General features: G+C 45.1%; 1 long non-coding RNA gene across 3 annotated transcripts in view; it reads right to left on the bottom strand.

The window, feature by feature from the left end:
* LOC111836910 (uncharacterized) overlaps positions 1-17,545 on the bottom strand; it is a 56,568-nt gene that overhangs the window by 24,841 nt on the left and 14,182 nt on the right. For 2 of the 3 annotated variants that reach the window (XR_011984817.1, XR_002836514.2), the window contains one exon: positions 2,032-2,156. The exons of the other annotated variant lie outside the window; for it this stretch is intronic. This is a non-coding gene — a long non-coding RNA (uncharacterized lncRNA). The remainder of the gene's footprint in view (positions 1-2,031; positions 2,157-17,545) is intronic. 3 annotated transcript variants of the gene reach the window in all.

The following is a 17,545-nucleotide window of genomic DNA, read 5'->3' as shown; positions in this document are numbered from 1 at the left end:
CTAATAAGTGGGGGGGGGGGGGGGCACAAACTGCTGACTGAACAGAGAGGCATCAAAGGCAACCGATTTGAAGTTAAATTTTGCATGACGCACGGTAGCAGCACATAGAGCAATCAATTACAGCGAGGATTAAGGGCACGCAATCAAGAGATGGGACAAGATAATGTAGGAAGATATATTTGGAAGGTGAGCGATTAAACGTGGGCTGCCGACAGCTTTCGAAGACGGAGGCGGGGACGTGTAGACACCATCATTATCAATGATAAACATGGCTCGTTCTCCATCTTTCAGGGCCTCCCCTGGCCCGGCACTTACAGAGAAAGCGGCAATTTGTTCAGCGGGCTCTGAGAGGAGCTGTCGGGGAGTCGTCCTGGCGGCGTGGCTCCTATCTATCTCTCGGAGAACCGGAGAACCCCTCGGGGCATAAAATTACCAAATTTGCCGTGTGATTTATGATCCTCCCTGCCAAGCGCCGTCAGGACACACGGGAGCCTCTTACTTCCGCCGGACAGGGCCGCTCCAAACCCCCCCCCCATCCCGCCATAGACAAAAGGAGGACGAGTCCCACCCCCCCTCCCCCCCGCCCCGAGGGGTGATCAATCAGGGCTTTCAGTCCAAGAAACCTATGCTGCATTAATCACATATGGTTACAGAGGACATTTGAACCTCGTCAGTCACAAACAAACAATTAAAAAACACTCATTAATGCGTCAAAAATAGTCTTCTCCTGGCTTTTAATTGAAAACAAGAACTGCCTGACCATCAACTATATGACCATCACCATGGTGCAGGTTTCCTTGACTACAGAGTCAGAAATGAACCAATTGAATTAAATCCACCTATATTATAATTGTGATAATCCCCACTGAAAACACAAAGTAACTTTGAAAGTACCGTGAAAGTATATTTGATTTGCCAAAGTATATTTGATTCATGTGAGTGATTTGGCTCCAGCTTCACGTGACACGTCGCCTCCAATGTGTCCTATCTGGGCCAAGCAGTCATGCATTAATTCCCTAAGGGTCCCAAAACCCCCGACACAGCATGGAAAACCCAAAGCAAATTACTCTGCTAGGCCTGAAACAACAGCAAATGGAACAAATAATATAATTTGAGTTTGAAAGATCCCAGCAGAATTTGACTGCTGGAAAATCGTATGAGGAAATCAAAGGCAAAAGTATTTTTTTTTATATTCCAAGCAAAAGGTCATATAAGACAACAGCTCCAAACGTGGTCCATAGCTAATATAGCCATGAGGGGAAATAAATCGAACAATGTATATTGCTATGGAAAATGCACAGCCATTGGCATAAAAGGTACACCCTGTCACAGGAACACGCAGCAGAAACTCTGCTTCACCCCAAGGCACGTCTCTAACTTGTGCTACTAATGCATTTCGAGATCTCAGATAAAAGGGTCTGGTGTTGTGCGCAAGAGTCCTTATAAAATTTCCCTACTGCTCCCTACTGACTGTTACTTCTTAACTGGAACACATCCCATTCTTTGCTGTGACCTTAACTGCTCACCACTGAGGGCCGTGAAATTCAAAGGAACTTTGCGCAAAGCAGATAATCACGCACGCAATCACAGACACTTTTAATCATTTTTGGCACGAAGAGAAATCATGTTTGCTGACACAAAGTTGCAAACTGAAAGTTGCTATACTATTCAAGGAACTTGTGCTGACATACTGTAGTTAAAATACTCACCTGTAAAACCTGTTAGTTGCTTTGGAAGAATGTTCCAGGTAACCATGTTAATGTGTGAACATTTTGCTATTGGTAATACATAAATGATTATGTTTGGGTTAATATATTAAGTGTTAAATGCATTGATCTACTTTTCCTAACTGTTTATTCATGGCAGGGTCCCACAAACCACGAAGTAGGGAACACCCTGGATGTGATGTCACTCCAGAGGAATCCCAAGGCAGGAAACTAGCACTGGGAATAACAGGATTAGTCCACATACATGGAACCGAACCTGCAACATTGGAGATGTGAGACTACTATATTTAATAACTAAGCTTACCTTAATTTAATGGTTTAATTTTCTTCACATCAGTCAAGCAGATATTACTCATGATCGCGGCGTTTTTCATGAATTTTCCATATTGGTCACTTATACAAATGTCTCCCCCTGATGTTCCCTGGGTCCTGTTGGGGGAAATTGCAGATTTCAGTTTACTGTGATGTTTTTTTTTTACCTGCATTACAGGTTCTGGTGTCCCAGCAGCAAATGGGTCGCACTGACTGGGGATGGACCAGCACCCCCTAAGCAGGACCTGGCCGCTCTGAGGTATCACTTTCTGAAATGCGTCAAAGACACCCGTCAGGTCCAGGTCGTCGATAAAGTGGCAACAGGTGTTCCGAAATCAGCAGCCAAGCGGGAAAGATAAAAAAAAAAAAAAAGCATAAAAAAATACCACCTAACAACATAAATCACAGATGCAGGCTGGTCTCTGACTGTCATGCAAGAGTCAGGTGCTGACAAATTGTTTGTATGACAAGCACTGCCAGATAATCAAGGGGGAAAACTCCAAATCTGACGTTATGGGGCGCTGAAAGGGAGCCTGTCTGTTTGCATAACCTACCCTGGCTGTGATAGATTGTCTGTCCCGCTGCCTTCACCCTTCGCATGCAGACAGCGCACCTTCCTATACGCTCTGCGGGCTGCAGCCCAGTCTAACCAGCACCCCAAGTGCTTCCCCCCACTTTTATAATCCATTTACATTAACAAAAAAAGAAACACCCACATATGACCTCATCTCACTACTGGCCACGGTAAATCTTTAACGTCGCTCATTAAAACTGGTACTAAATAATGCTTTAATGGTGTCTGTTATGCATCACTAGGTATTAAACTGATGGATTTAAAGTAATGCAATAATAGCAAATTAACACAAATAATTAAAATATTCCTCTTCATATACTTATATACTGTTGATACAACGCAAACGCAATTCATTTCAGTTTCACATTATCTGTAATTTCTATTCCGAAAGCTGCTTTTCAGTCCACTTTTTACATTCTAACACATTCTTCACAGCAGACCTACTGGAAGTTCTTTTTTTTAATGAAACAGAAGCAGGACACTCCACCCGCTCACCCCATCTGATTTTATTAATGTAATATTTACACCCAATGCATTTATAATGTGCTCCTGGCTACCCAGCGCCTGGACCCTTCTCCGGCGAGTGGCTGAGGGCGTGTTATCAGCGGAAGGTCATTGTGAAAGGTCATTACAGGCCGTCCCACTCCATCGCTGTCCCCCCCCCCCCCCCCCGATGGCTTTCAGCAGAGAGACAGAGACACACGCTCGGCTCGTCCTCTCGATCAGCAGCTGATCGCTCATCCGTCGTCATCGCCGTTACTGCTGTTGTTACAATAACATATTTAACAAACATTTTATTACTGTCTTGGCCACACTGTTCCTCAACCTTGTGCCCTATTACTGTCTGGGATAGAAGTGGATCCCCCCCCCACCCCCTGTACTGGATAAGTGGCTGGAAGATGGATGGATGGATGGATGGATGCTATTGTCATAAGTAGTGACCTATATGCAAATCCATTTTTTGGACATTACACAAAAAATTCTTGCTTTGCAAGGAGTTTGCACTGACATTTCATAATTCTAATCATTTTTGGCTGAAATTATAAAATCCTATAAATATATATATATATATATAGGTAGGTTAAAATAAAATTGCTCTGTAATATTTAGAATTGGGACATTTAACAGTGACACACCGGTAGCCAACAGCCCGGAATCGTTTTAGCGTTTTAGCTTCACCCAGACCATAAGGAGAGTTTAATACCCTTAGTAACATGACGGAGCAGTTTACCGCATTGGAAAATCAATATCTCAAAATAAATCATTTCCTCACACTGCAACAGGAAACCCAGGGCAATAGCAGTATGGGCTCTGCAATTAAAAACATATAATTACAAGACTGTCCTATTGTCTTCCGTCTTTAAAACCTACCATTTAGCACTTCGAGTTTTGTGGTTTTCCCAGTGTTTGCAAAAACACCTTAATGAAGAAATTAGCTGTAATTAGCACGTGACGGATTCTGGAAGGTTCTATTCCAGCTGCCATCTTGTCTTCAATTACCTTTAATCAAGTCTCTGTTGGAAGTTACAAGATAAGCTTGCCGATCAATAACAAACAAAGCAGAGTGATTTGTGAGAAGGACAAAACGAGGCTCGTGTCTTTGATTAGCTCCGACACAAAAAGACAGCTGAATGAAGAGTTAATGATCTGTAAAACTGGGGAGAAACGTCTGAAAAGGGACAGTAACAGGAGAAAATCAAGCCCAGACACACGGAGGATAAGGATTCACTCTATGTTTGAATCCTTAAGACACGGGGCCTGGCAGATTAACACAGACAAAGCTCGCCAGCTCAGAACGGGACGCATGTTTTCTTTTGCCCACGATTAGTGGACAGAGCTGAAGGGCTTGATTGCCTGGTGAGCAAACTCGTGCTTTTTGGCTATCGGATCCGGCTACCACCAGCTAGCTAAATGGAAAGCCTAGCGTCCCACAGATTCCCTCCGAGAAAACTGATCAAGGAAATAAAACTCAATGAAGAAATTAAACCCTTGGTTCGTGCAGCAACGTCGACTTAGCGGTGTACAATGGAGCATAAATTACTTGAAAGAATTAGATTACTCGTTATTTATTTCTTTCGCAGGCACTTTAATCTGAGGTGAGTAACAGATTGGGATATTAATGAAGAAAAGGAGCATAAATACAAATGATTGATGTTCATGGGGAGGGGGGTGTATACCGCCAGAGCCACAACCAATCGGCATATATGGGGCAATGTGTGGCACTGCGGATTAGGATGTGGATTTTGGAGGGTTGCGGGTTCAAGTCCTGTGGCCAGTAGACGGATTTTGCCATTGAGCACTTGATCAAGGCCCTTATCCCCAGTAGCTTCAGAGAGTGACTGACCCTGTTTTCTGAATTGTATGTTGTTTTAGATAAAAACATCAGATAAAAAAACAATGTAAATGAATGCATGTAGCGTAAACAAAATCATTTTCCAAGTGCTAGCGAGACTTACTGTCGTGGCCTATCTGTACCCACACATCTACTCCAAACAACGGATTTTAGAAGGGCCCCTGTTTCGGTGTAAGAGACATTAGTGAGACACCTGATTTTTCACAAATGGCCGACAGACAGAAGGAAGTCGGTCGGCGTCAGAAACAGGGGCCCCTCAGAAATGTCCCCCAAAAACCTATCACTATTAGTCTGTATTTTAAATATGTATGCATGCTAATTAGGGAGGGAGGGCATGTAAATAAGGAGCCCCCACTTTGAAAGAAATGCAGATTTTCCCCTTTGGCTTAAAAGACGCTTGGCTTCACAATATAACTTCAGAGTGACGGTACACAGGCGTGAAGCCCCACGTGGAAACTTTCATTTTGATTAATATTATCTTGTTACGTTGACCTTTATGATGACAAAAAAAAAAAAGAGTCAACGGCAGACAGAAAACAGCAACAAAAGCCTAATAATTAAGGAATTCAATCTCAACAAACACACCTTACGAAGCTTTAATGGAACAGCCTGCCGATTTGCATCCTATTCTCTGCAAAGACACTGCTCACGCAGAGGATATTAAATTGTGGGTGGGGGGAATGGGGGCGCATTGTTGCGTCTTTAATTATCAACACCATCAAGAAATGGGGGTGGGGTACGGGGGGCGAGGCTTCGCCTTGTGGGCCATTGTCCCCGGCTTCTTCATTAAACCACATATGTTCCGCCCTCGTCCAGATAACAGGCCATTAACATCACAAAAGGTGGGGAAATGGGTCAGTTCCACTAGCCAGGAGTCAGCGGCCGGACAGACAATGGCATCAATGCGGACGTGTGAAACAAGTCATCAACAGAAATAACACGTCTGCCCGCCTTTATGCGCTGCTGGCTGTGTCTGCCGCTAACAGCCACACGTCCCGGGCACGCTCGATGGCCTCTGAGCCCATGTGACTCCGCCATCCTTTTCTCTCGTTAATTAGCTGCACTTGACCTTTCTGGCTCTCCCCAGTGCACGGGTGTCGCGTCCCCCCCTCCCTCCGCCAAGCCCACTTTCAGAAAAGCTCACAAAGGCTGCCCGCCCCCAAGACTTCCTTTCCCTGCTGTCTGCGGCACAGGTCATGTGACAGGAGTGGTTATGCCCCCCTCCCGTCGGTGCCGTGTCCCATTCGGTGAGCGCTTCCTGGCTTTTATTGTGAAGCATCGGGGAGGATTCCCGACAGCTCATATGTCCAGGGAGCCTCTCTGTGTTATTCTTCTCGTTTGGAAGCACGGGTGTGTATTTAATTAGTCGCCTAATTGTCTGAGTAATCGGCAGACAACCCAGCGCAAAGAGTAATCAATCTCGCCCGGGCTGTGTCCTATCATGTCAGAGAATCAGTAATTAACACCGTTGACAGTGGGATGTTCGTATGCTTCATGCTCGTTAGGTTGCAGCACAGTATGCGTTTGATGCGTGGGGGGGGGCGGGTACTCGAGGATTCTGGGAAACTTCAGGGTGGTCAAGAGGTGTCACATCGCCTCAGGTGACTAGACTCCTTAGGTGAGCTCTCGTGTCACACCAAGGGTGGGAAATTTGTTTTTTTTCCTGCGAGGAAGGATGGGTCTTGTGCGTCCATGAGACGGGGAGCAGCAGGAGCTGGCATACAGGAAATCGAGGAAGCATGGCTCCTTGGGGTGACCGCAGGGGTCCCCAAGATCTCAGCTAACAGCCAGTGGACATGCGGGAAATCTTACCCACAATCCCACGTGGATTCATAAAAAGCACTTTAACTGTCTCACTGACAGAATTTAATGGAATATTTAAGACGGGGGCTGAGAGTGTCCCAGGGCAGGGAAGTGACAACCCTATTCATTCAGACCAGCCAAATTAACAATAATCAACTAAAAAAAATTCCATTTTGAGACAACATAAGCAATAGCCAGCACCGCGATTCAATCCGAACTGATTATAATGATTTTACATCGTGTAAGGAAATGATGAGTGTGCTTGAAGAAGGCATGGATTATGGCGTTAAACTGATCCGTAAACAGTCGGAAACAACAGGCTATTGTTCTGTCCCTGCTTAGCACATGAATTACCAATGAATACTGGCAAATAAAGTTGGGGAGAAGGTGTGTGATCTTCAGGCCCCTCTATGTATGACGAAGGCGTATAAACACACATGCTGGGTGGCAAACTGCAGCCTCCCCCAGAGGCGCTGGGACCAGGAGCGATATGTGAGACTCTCTTGGTCTGAATGACTTATTTGTGTTTATCTGGTAATCCTCAGGGCTGGGCATGACCCCCCTCCCCCCATGAAGCACACTGTGCCCTGGCCAGCACTGCAGTAAGTAAGTCATGCCTTAAATGAGCTTGGGCATGGGGCAGGCGGTTCAGTGGGAGCCGATGTGGAACAGCCAGAGGACGCCAGCCATCTGCAGCCGTGCCGATTTCTCACACCACTATTCAAGCGGCGTCGCTTCAGACTCGCATGCGTCGCATCCTGTTTTCTTGCCTTTCCGGCTTTAAATATGATTTCCTTCCGCATCTGATGGTTACATCCCAGAACGATCTGCTGAGTGGCTCACTAGTATGAGTACCAGCAACCAGGAATTAACTTTCGGTCACTGTCGTTGTCCAGCGTGTTACTCACTCGATAGGCATCCTCCAAGATCTTACTATTCCCCTCATGTTACCTAAAAACCAGCATCGTAAAGAGACGCTCACACCATTGAGGGCAGCTATACAGGCAGTCCGTCTGTCTCCCATGAACTTATCTCATGAGATTCTTAGCTTACATTATATCCTCAGAGTCTTGCTTTAAAGACACTTCAGTCATCTGTGAACGAGGCTCCTTTGATCTTCTTTTAACTGTGACAGCTGGAGTGCACATATACTGATGACGAGCATTTTGGCAGCGATTAATGCGACTCTTCCCCTCGCCGTAGCTGATCTGAGCCCCGGCACACAAGCGCCATTAGGGCCTTGTCCTTTATGCATCGCTCTTCCTTCTCTGGGAGGTTTTGGTAAAAGCTCTGTTTTAGTCATTAGCTGGATATAAATGTGGACATTGTCTCCTGAGGTCTGTTTCACAGTAGATCTCATTAGAGGGGCATGTCCCCCAGGTGGGGGAACCCCCCCGCCCCCCCCACCACCCCCCGCTCGCTTGGCGTCCTGCCTCAGGAGAGACGGAGAGGTGGGAGGAGGGACGCTCGCGGCAGGCCCGACGAGGCTCAGCGTGGGCGGGGTCGTGGGGGGGGGGGGAGGGGGTGTACTCGATGACCACCCGCGAGAGCTACAAATCAGCTGAGCACATGCTCCTTTTCGGGGAGGGGGGGGGGGGGTTGCAGGCACGGGTCATGGGCGACAGCGCAAGAGAGTGAGGCATGTGCAGGAACACACAGACTGGGCTGTGAGGCCGGCGCCCCTGAGTAAACACAGGGAAACCCCGAATCGCCTCATAAGAAAGGCTGTGTGGAACAGGGCCGCTGTGTGAGACCACAGACATCCCATAGCAAACAAAAAAACCAATAAAGCAAAAGACTGTTTACTTCCTGTGTGGTTCATCTAAAGATGTTTCACCAAGCAGGTTCCACCACTTTTACAGCTTACCTACTACTACTGTCTTGCAAATTAATAATAAAAAAAAGGCTAGGCAGCTTAAAGAGACCTTCGGTGAATCAGCGTCTAACACAGAGCGTAGCATTTACAGGAAAAAATAAATAACAAAAACATCTCCGTAAATTTGTTGAGAAAATGCTGGACATGCCTCTAAGATTTAGGCCCAGCCTCTTGCTCATGTACAAGTCACCACCCAAGGAGGAAGAGATCCATAAGTCACGTGAGCCCATTAATAAACAGAGAACACAGCTAAATGGTTAGGAGAGGCCCAGCCAGCAGTCCCGCGCGGCAGATATACATCCTCGAAAAGACGAAGGGAAGCTCGCAATGTTATTGCTTTTTTATTAAAAGTAAGGTAATATTTATCGCTGGGTGCGGTTCAGAGCTCCTCCTTCCCATGAGGTACCAGGCACAGATGAGTGCTCCATTAAAAGGGCATCCCTAGCCTCTGCATACATGGTTCCATCAATAAAAAACGAAAAAGAAAAAAAAAACAAAGCAAACATTAATGTCCCCGGAGCCCAGAGGAACAATTTCAAAAAAGGGGGAATCTGAAAATCAGGGGACTGTATGGCATGTTTTACAGGACCCACACACACACACACACAAAACAAATGTCTGTCTGTCAATCTAGCCAACAGATTTAAATTCGAACAGATATATTCCTAATCCGCTTTCTGATTTTTAAAGATGGTTTAGCGGCTTCATGCAAGGAAGGCTAATTAGCAGATTGGAGGAGGTTGATATGTAGCCTGACAAGAGCGCCCCCATTTTGTCTGAAGGTGCATGACGCCTGTTGACGCATCACAGAGGTCCACTTACACCCTCATGCCAAACATCCCAATTCCAAAATTAATAATATCAATAACAACACACTCACGCTTTTTGAATATCTTTTTGCTGATTAATTCACTCCCAAAATGAGCGAGGGGTTAGCGCAACACAACTTTGGGTAAATCTCGGCAGCGGGTTTCCGCCGAGTCGTTAAGAATCCGGTAATAAAATCCGCTCTTGCCGCGGTGACTGACAGCTCACCGGGTCGCTGTCTCCCTGCACCGTCGTCGCTGAGAAGAGCCCCTTACGCTCGTGAAAGTTCTCCTGCTTCACTGGGAGCCTAAAATTTATTCTCATTAACTGCGCATTTTAAAAATGACTACGATGTGGAGCAGGAGCTCGCCAAGTCGCTAGTCAGCGGGCAGGCGAATGACCACACCTGCAGTTCCAATGCTCTTGGATCCCTCTGTGGAGGAATCGATGCCTTTGTCCCTCACTAGCCAAGTCAGTGTCTCTGTGTAACACAAGTGTGGAAGTGCTGCTCCACACTGGGCAGTGACTGGAAGACTGCATTTGTCAAGAGACCATGACCACAACAACTACTCATTTATTAAGTTTGTGCAACCAAAGACATTCACCATTACAGCTCTCATCCCCTCCTTATGCAGGAACCTCAGCCGCACCAGTAATAGTTATAAAAGTAATTAGTTATAGTAGTAATTGCTAATTAAATAATTAGGTAATTAATTTATACATGTGTGAACACAATGTATTAGATTACAGTGGTTTATTAATCCAATATTATATATTTTATATGCTTTACCAGGGCACACACCAGAAGAAGTGGTTTAACGATGCATAGATGGATGCTATATATACAGCATGGGCAAAAAAAAGTCGCCATTTGAATTTATATCAGCAAATACTTAAGAGTCAATGACTGGGTCATTATTACAGCTCAGCAACATTATGCAGCAATAAAGTAAAGTCAGCTGAGTAACTGAATCTACTGAATGGCCAGGTTACACCTCCATCCTTCATGAACGGATTTTTTCTTCCCTGTTGGCATGGGCATATTCCAGGACAAGAATGCCAAGATTCATTGGGTTCGAATTGTCAAAGAGTGGTTCAGGGAGCATGTAGAATCATTTTCACGCATGACTTGGTCACCACAGAGTTGTGACCTTAACCTCATTGAAGGTCTCTGGGATGCGCTGAAGGAGGCTTTACGGAGTGGTTCAACTCACTCGTCAATACAGGATCTCGGTGAGAAATGAATGAAAATCTGGATGAAAATAAAGGGTTGCATAAGCCTGTGGAAACAATGCCATGACAAATGTGCACCATAATCAAAGCTAAAGGCGGTCCAACAAAAAATTCAAGTGTCAGCGTATTTATTACACAAAAAGGAATTCATAAGCCTAGATACGGAGAATCACGGCGGCGGGCAAGGAGGAGGGCGACTGAGGACAGGACAGGGCAGGGTCCCCCCCCCCCCCCCCCCCGTAGTGTGGCAGCTCTCTGCAGACACTTTGACAGATACTGTTAATAAGCTTCCTTTCCTGCAGGCTAATTAAATATTGATCCACGAGGACCGGTCAGCAAATAAATAAATAAACAAAGGTAGAGGCGGCGGGGGTGGGGGGGGGCATGGTGCGGGGGGGCTGTTTTTATCCCCTTCCATGTTTTGGCTTGAGGGCCTTCTGCAACCTGCCGATGTGCTGTAGAGGGAGTGAGATCTCTAAAGGAAGGACAGCATGTCGACTTTATGGATGGATGGATGAATGGCTGGTGCATAATATATACAGAAAAAGCAGAGAACAACATCCATACCAGTTATAGTACAATTATATATACATAGTCGCGAAGTAACATATATTTAATTTTCTTGCATGTTTATAAGCATAAATTATATATTAAGTATTATGCAAGTGTAATGTTATAATGGGTGGCCCAGGGTTTGAGTCTCCACTTTGGTTCTGCGTGTGTGGTGTTTGCACGTTTTCTCCGTGTCATCGTGGGGTTTCCTCTGGGTTCTCTGGCTTCCCCCCACAGTTGGTGTCCAACCCTGAGTTACTGCCTGTTGGCCCCCATGGCTTCCAGGATGGGCTCTGTCACACTGCACAGAATACGCTGGTACAGGAAATCAATGAAATATAACTGTCTGCATTTCTTTATGTCATTAAGCAGGAGCTGAAGGAATTGTGTGGTTTGAAATAATTAATTTTCCATCCATCTTTCCTAGCAGCTTATTTCACGGAGATTCACAGAGAGTCTGGAGCTTATCCCAGGAAGCATTTTTATAAATTATAATTCTCTCAATTCATATTCATAAATGTTGATAAACGCTATTCAACCAAGAGAGCATTTTTAAAATGATCAGCGATACTTAGGTTTTCATACTTGTATCTCTTCCCAGCTTAGCCATGGTAACACTTGACAGAGAGACTTCTACAATAAGATGGTGGATACCAGGTCCAAATTGGCCACTTGGGCCTTTCGATTGCAGTGTTCTCCTGTGGCAGGCGTGTAGTGTAGTGTGTTACTCAGCAAGGACATTCAACCCTCCTGTGCTACACGTACAACGGAGCCTGGAACCTCTGTTTCACATTTTTAGACAGTAAACACAACCATAGCATCACTAATGGAAAAAAAAGACGTGTGTAATCTACTAGTGTGGCCCAGTTCATGGTTGGGGGACTCTCTCTCTGCCACTCACAGCTCAGCTATTTTGCCAGTCGCTTAGGCTGGAGTGACGGAGCCTAAACAAGGTCTGAAATGGTGTTTTCTTTTGAGTTAGCCAGTTAGCATAAAGGTGGAGGCGCTGTTGGTGTTCATGTGTTGGGAAGACGTTCGTCCCAATGGGGAATGAACAGTGTCCAAGGAACAGACACAGATAAAGGTGTGCATGGATGGGAGGGAGCCACTGGGAACCAATTTGGCCATTTGCTAGTGAGGCCAGTGACGGGTGATACAGGAGCAGGCAAGACTCAACCAAGCTGAAAACAAGTGCATTTCTAAGAATCAAAGGTAGGAAATACAGTGGGGGGAAAATCACAAGCAATATTAAAGTTGTTCTTTTGCGTAGAGTCAGAAGTGGGGTTACGCCCCCAGAGACCCAAGTTAAAAAAAAAAAAGAAAGAAAGAAAAACAGCAGGAGGAAATGAGCTGCGGGTGACGATCCTGATGAGGGCGTCGCCATGGAGCCCAGGCCCCTAGCCGAAGACGTTTTGTACACAGCTTTCTCTAATCTCGGGCCCCCAGGACGTTGCGTGGCCCACTGGGCTACGTCTGTCTCTGTCAACAAGCACACCTCAATGGAGAGTAATTGGCTGTGGGACGAAAGCGAGATACAGAATGTAGGACGCACCGGGGTGCAGCTTGCGGAGAGCGCGTGCCCATCTAAACGGACGTGGTCAGGGACCAAATGCCGCACGATAACAAAAGGAACGCGAGAAAATTGGCATGTCTTTAAGCAACAGCACAGCCTGCGAAGACATCCTGCGAGGATACAGGAAGTATTATTAGGCTCTCTTCAGGGAAAAAAAAACCCCATTGGTTATCGTTATTTGTTAATCTGCCACTCACTGAGGCCGTAATTAATCAGAGAAATCAGTTCCAATAATAATTAGACTCTGGAAGGTTTGGATTGGATTATGATAACTGGCCCTGGGTGCAGGAGGCTGTGATTGTCAAGCAGGAGTAGCGTCGCTTCGATCATTTGTTCCTGCTAATTATTGTTGTTTCTTTTCAGGTTGATGCATGTTAAAATTCTGTTTATCAAGTAAACCAGTAATAACATGCTGATTCTTTCGCATTAGAAATGCGGATGTGGAGTGGTACCTGGACGTTTTCCCCTCTTTGTTTCAAATAATTATTTATACCTGTTTTTGTTCCTTCTAAAATGTCTCCTTTTAAATGAATGCCTCGCTTTTAATAGTAGAAGACATGGTTCCAATTACTTTCATCAAAGACATTGCAGTGCAGATTCACTTCTCATACGCTCAGGTGTTTTACAGTTTAGCTTCAGGATGCCGGTCAGGTTGATCACTGAGACCCTCTAAGGATCCACACCAGCAACCTTCCTTTTGATGTCCAACACATTCATCCGCAAGCCAGTTTATGTAATATATCTGCATGTTTTTTATTTAGCATAAAATATATGCATTCTTTAATGAATATTGTGTGCACTAACTGAATAACGTCATAAGATTTCTCATAAAATTTGTAAAGAATTATATGAGGCCAAAATATATGCAGATATGTATAAATGAAAATTTTAATATTGCAAATAATAGGCAGCCAACATTCTCCACGTGGCAAGTGAGACAGAACAGATGAATCTATGGGAATATGGCGGCATCATTTAGTCATTAAAATGTAAAATTTAGGTTTCAGTACAGGTCGTTTCCATGACATTTTGCTAATATATATATTTGTTAGAGTACAGTGATGGGTGGATGAAAATTTCTTGGGAATTTTATACGGGCTGCATGGGGAAAGGAAAAGAGCCCCAGATTCAACATGCAAACCGGCGTGATTATCGCAGTTTCATTTTCATATTTTCTTGTTCACACATTTTGATAACACACCTGTGCGAATCCACCGGCGATAACTAGCCAGTTATAGGAAGGGAAAGTGTAAGAAGTTCATTTAAATCCGCGGGCGTTGGGATCCTCTCCTGTCGGAGCACAGCGCTCCAAGTGACCCTTTGGGGGGGGGGGGGGGGTCTTAGAGATTTACCCACATTCAGAATGATGCTTACGGTTGAGGTTGGCGTGGCGACGCACTCATGAATAAAACAATGGTGATTTCTCCTTTATTGTGGGTGACTCTGTGGAGTCTCACATAAATATTGGTGTGCATGAAATATGTAGAAAGAGAGAGATTAGCTGAAGTCCTATGCGTGACGACTGCGGATTCTTACGTGCAGATACCCTCTGCTCCCCCAGCCCTGACCGTAATTTTATTAGCGTTTTTTACTGCTCTCATGCGGTTTACGGATCTCGGTATCGTCAGGCCGTTTCCCGGATTTTCGGCACAGCTTCCCCCCGGTTGAGCGAAGCGGCGCTCCCTGGCAGAGCAGTACGTCCCTGTGACCCCGCCCCCCCCCCTCCGTGAAGGACGGCTGCAGTAACGTACGGCGTTCGGCTAGCACATCCCTGGCCCTAAACGCGTTTCTTGATAATTGGCTTCCAGTCTAATGATATGGAACAAATCCAAATAAGGGAGTGTGGGGATTTAAAAAATAAATTAAAAAACATCCGTTTTGCATGCTTATAGTTTTGTTTGAAGGCCTATAAGCCTGGAAAAGAAAAAACAAAAACAATATGAAAAACAAAAATATATTTCGGTAAAACAGGCAAAATTGACTAAATGAAAACCAGTCATCCGACACCAAGCGTAAGCATTGATCAAGCATAATTAGTGACCGTTTCGGATAAACGTGACTCTCCTATGGTGCACGGTGCCCCAGCGACATCTTTTATTTGTGTGCATCCACAAGCCACCGGCGATGAAGACTTCAGGCAGCAGCCGGTGTGGACATCTCTTATGTTAGCTAAAAAGATGTCGACATGCATTATTACTGTTTTTAAGCCTCATAAATGGGCTTTCGTTCGGAGCTCCGCTAAACGTGGAAAGGCGCTAAATCTAGGCAGACGATAGCAGCAAACGTCGCAGCTTTAGCGTTCATGCATATCCGCCTTTTCGGGCAATCGGAGGAAAGCAGGCCCACGGTGCCTAATCCCGTTTTTATCCTCGCCATCCCCGCGTATCGCACTCTCAATTTCATTCCACCGCTACTTTTGTGCTCTTTTTATTTGATCCAGGTTTAAAATTCAAACACCATTCAAGGGCATTTCAACCGGTTTTCCATGCTACGGAGAGCCTCCGTCCACGAGGAAGATTCCGGAATGCCGAGAAATCGTTTTCAGGCCAAAATACATGGAAAAGAGGCTTCAACATCCACCTTTAATCACAGTGAAGATTTAACATGAAAACAAGGACGTTTAGCCGCCGAAGAGAGTGGCGCAGGTGCCCATTTGGGATCCCAGGTTTCTGCCGCCTTCATACTGGGATTAAATTTTGCTCTGCCAGATTAGACCAGAGACTGTTTTTGGTACAAAGCCAAAATTTAAGTAATCAGAAATGACTTTCGTAGGAGAGGAGTTCTGAGTCTTAATGAGGGGAATGAAATAATGAGGAAATGAATAAACTTCTGTCAAAATCAGAGACTTACTCCTTCCAATATAAACAACAGAGAATTTATAAAGAACAAGATTAAACATTTACACAAAGCAGATTCATTTCTGACAATAAAGTAACCTCACTGAAAGATTATTGCATGTCATTTTTACATTTAAAAATTATTATAATTATTTATTAATGGTGCAGTTACATGTATATTGATCATTTACATGTGATATATTTGAATATAGTACAATTCTCTAATAAAGGTTAGTGGGTTTTATTTGAAACCAGACCATATAAATTAGACACGAAGTGTTGACATTAAAATGAGATGTATAATGGGCAGATATTTAAAAGAAAAATGAAATTGGTTTAAATAAAGTAAAAGTGAGAATTCCACATGTTGTATATGGAGTGATGAATGATGAGCTTATACCTGCCAACTATGTTTGACACACAAAGGGCCATGAGGCACCACTATGAGGTGCTAAGCAAGGGAGTGAGTTTGGAGGCAGTTCTGAGGCTACAGGGACTTTCCTTATGGAGGTCTTATTGTCCCCCTATAGGGGACAGTTTCCTCTGGAATCTGATCATCAGTGGGTTTTCATCACGAGGAACAATCCTGTTCCCAAGCGGATAGAAACACCAGATGAAACGTCGGGCTCACGGCTGGAGGAATTCCCCACAAATCTTTGAGCTTACATTCTGGGATCCTCGATAAACCAGATGTTTGAAATGTCAACTGAAAAGCCACTGCATTAGCACTGGAGTAGAACGCCTGGGCCGTGAAGCGAGACGGCCTCTGAGCCTCACAATCATCTCACTGTATCGCCGCGGTTACACACATTACAAGCCAGGTTCCAACGACTCTCGATGTCCATCTGTGTGACCACAAGATTAAATATGGCACAATAGTGTCTAACCCTTTGGCAGACTTACACAGAGGTACAGGGGAAGCTTACACAGAGGTACAGAGGAAGCATTTTGGCACCAAACATCATGATGAAGGAAAAGCAGCATAGTGCAGTAAGAACATCAAGATCTTTAGCCCATGATGAAGCTACAGGCCCACAAACAAGAAAGACAATTTATTGTTTAGAACAAGGAGCCTCGTACCGTCAGGGAAAGGGTTTAAATCCCAACTCTGTGTATGTGCAGAATCTGATGGGAGGCGACCCAAGAACTTTATGGAAAGGGGTGTATCAATAACAACGGTAAATGTTTTGAACCAGCGGGCAAAGGTTTGAGGGGGCCCACTTGTCTGAATGAGGGAACCTGCCTGCCCCACCCCCTCATGGCCCTCTTACCGACTTTTAAAACACTTCAACAAATAACCCGACTATATGTCCCTCCGCTGCTCCTAGTAACAGCTCTGGTGCTTATGAAACATGTTATACTAAAAGTACATAGATTAATGAGTCAATATATTCCAGATTCAACTGAGTAATCACCCCCAGTCTCTCCTATGTGCCCTGTGGCGGACTGGCATCCCATCCAGGGAGTATCCCATGCTGGCACAGGTCCCTGGCCACACTCCTGACCCTAACCAGGAAAATACATTCAACGATAGATGGGCAGACTATATGTGAGAGTGTCCCGGATCAGGAAGGAACATAGGGATTGGCCAGAAACACTAAACACATTTTTACTGCTCTCTCTCTGTATTTTTTTCTGCTTTTGAGGGATACGTGGGAGGATGTATGAGATCAACAGGACTCCGGAGTTCACCGAAATGTTCGAGAAATCTGTTGCCGTGGAAGAAGGGAGATTCAGATGATCTTCGTTGTTGAGGGTGGAGTGAAAAGGGAAAGAGCGATTAGTGGAGGCGGAGTGGGTGCCGAGAGTACTGTCTGGGTTACCGAGGCCCAAAACAAACTGAGAACTCAGCTGTAGCAACATCAGAAATGCCGGGCAGATGGAGTCCCTCTGCCCAT

This window comes from Paramormyrops kingsleyae, chromosome 22, assembly GCF_048594095.1.
Source record: "Paramormyrops kingsleyae isolate MSU_618 chromosome 22, PKINGS_0.4, whole genome shotgun sequence".
Taxonomy (NCBI): Eukaryota; Metazoa; Chordata; class Actinopteri; order Osteoglossiformes; family Mormyridae; genus Paramormyrops; species Paramormyrops kingsleyae.
The sequence above is the reverse complement of the archived record's forward strand: the minus strand, read 5'-3'. Positions and strand labels throughout refer to the sequence as shown.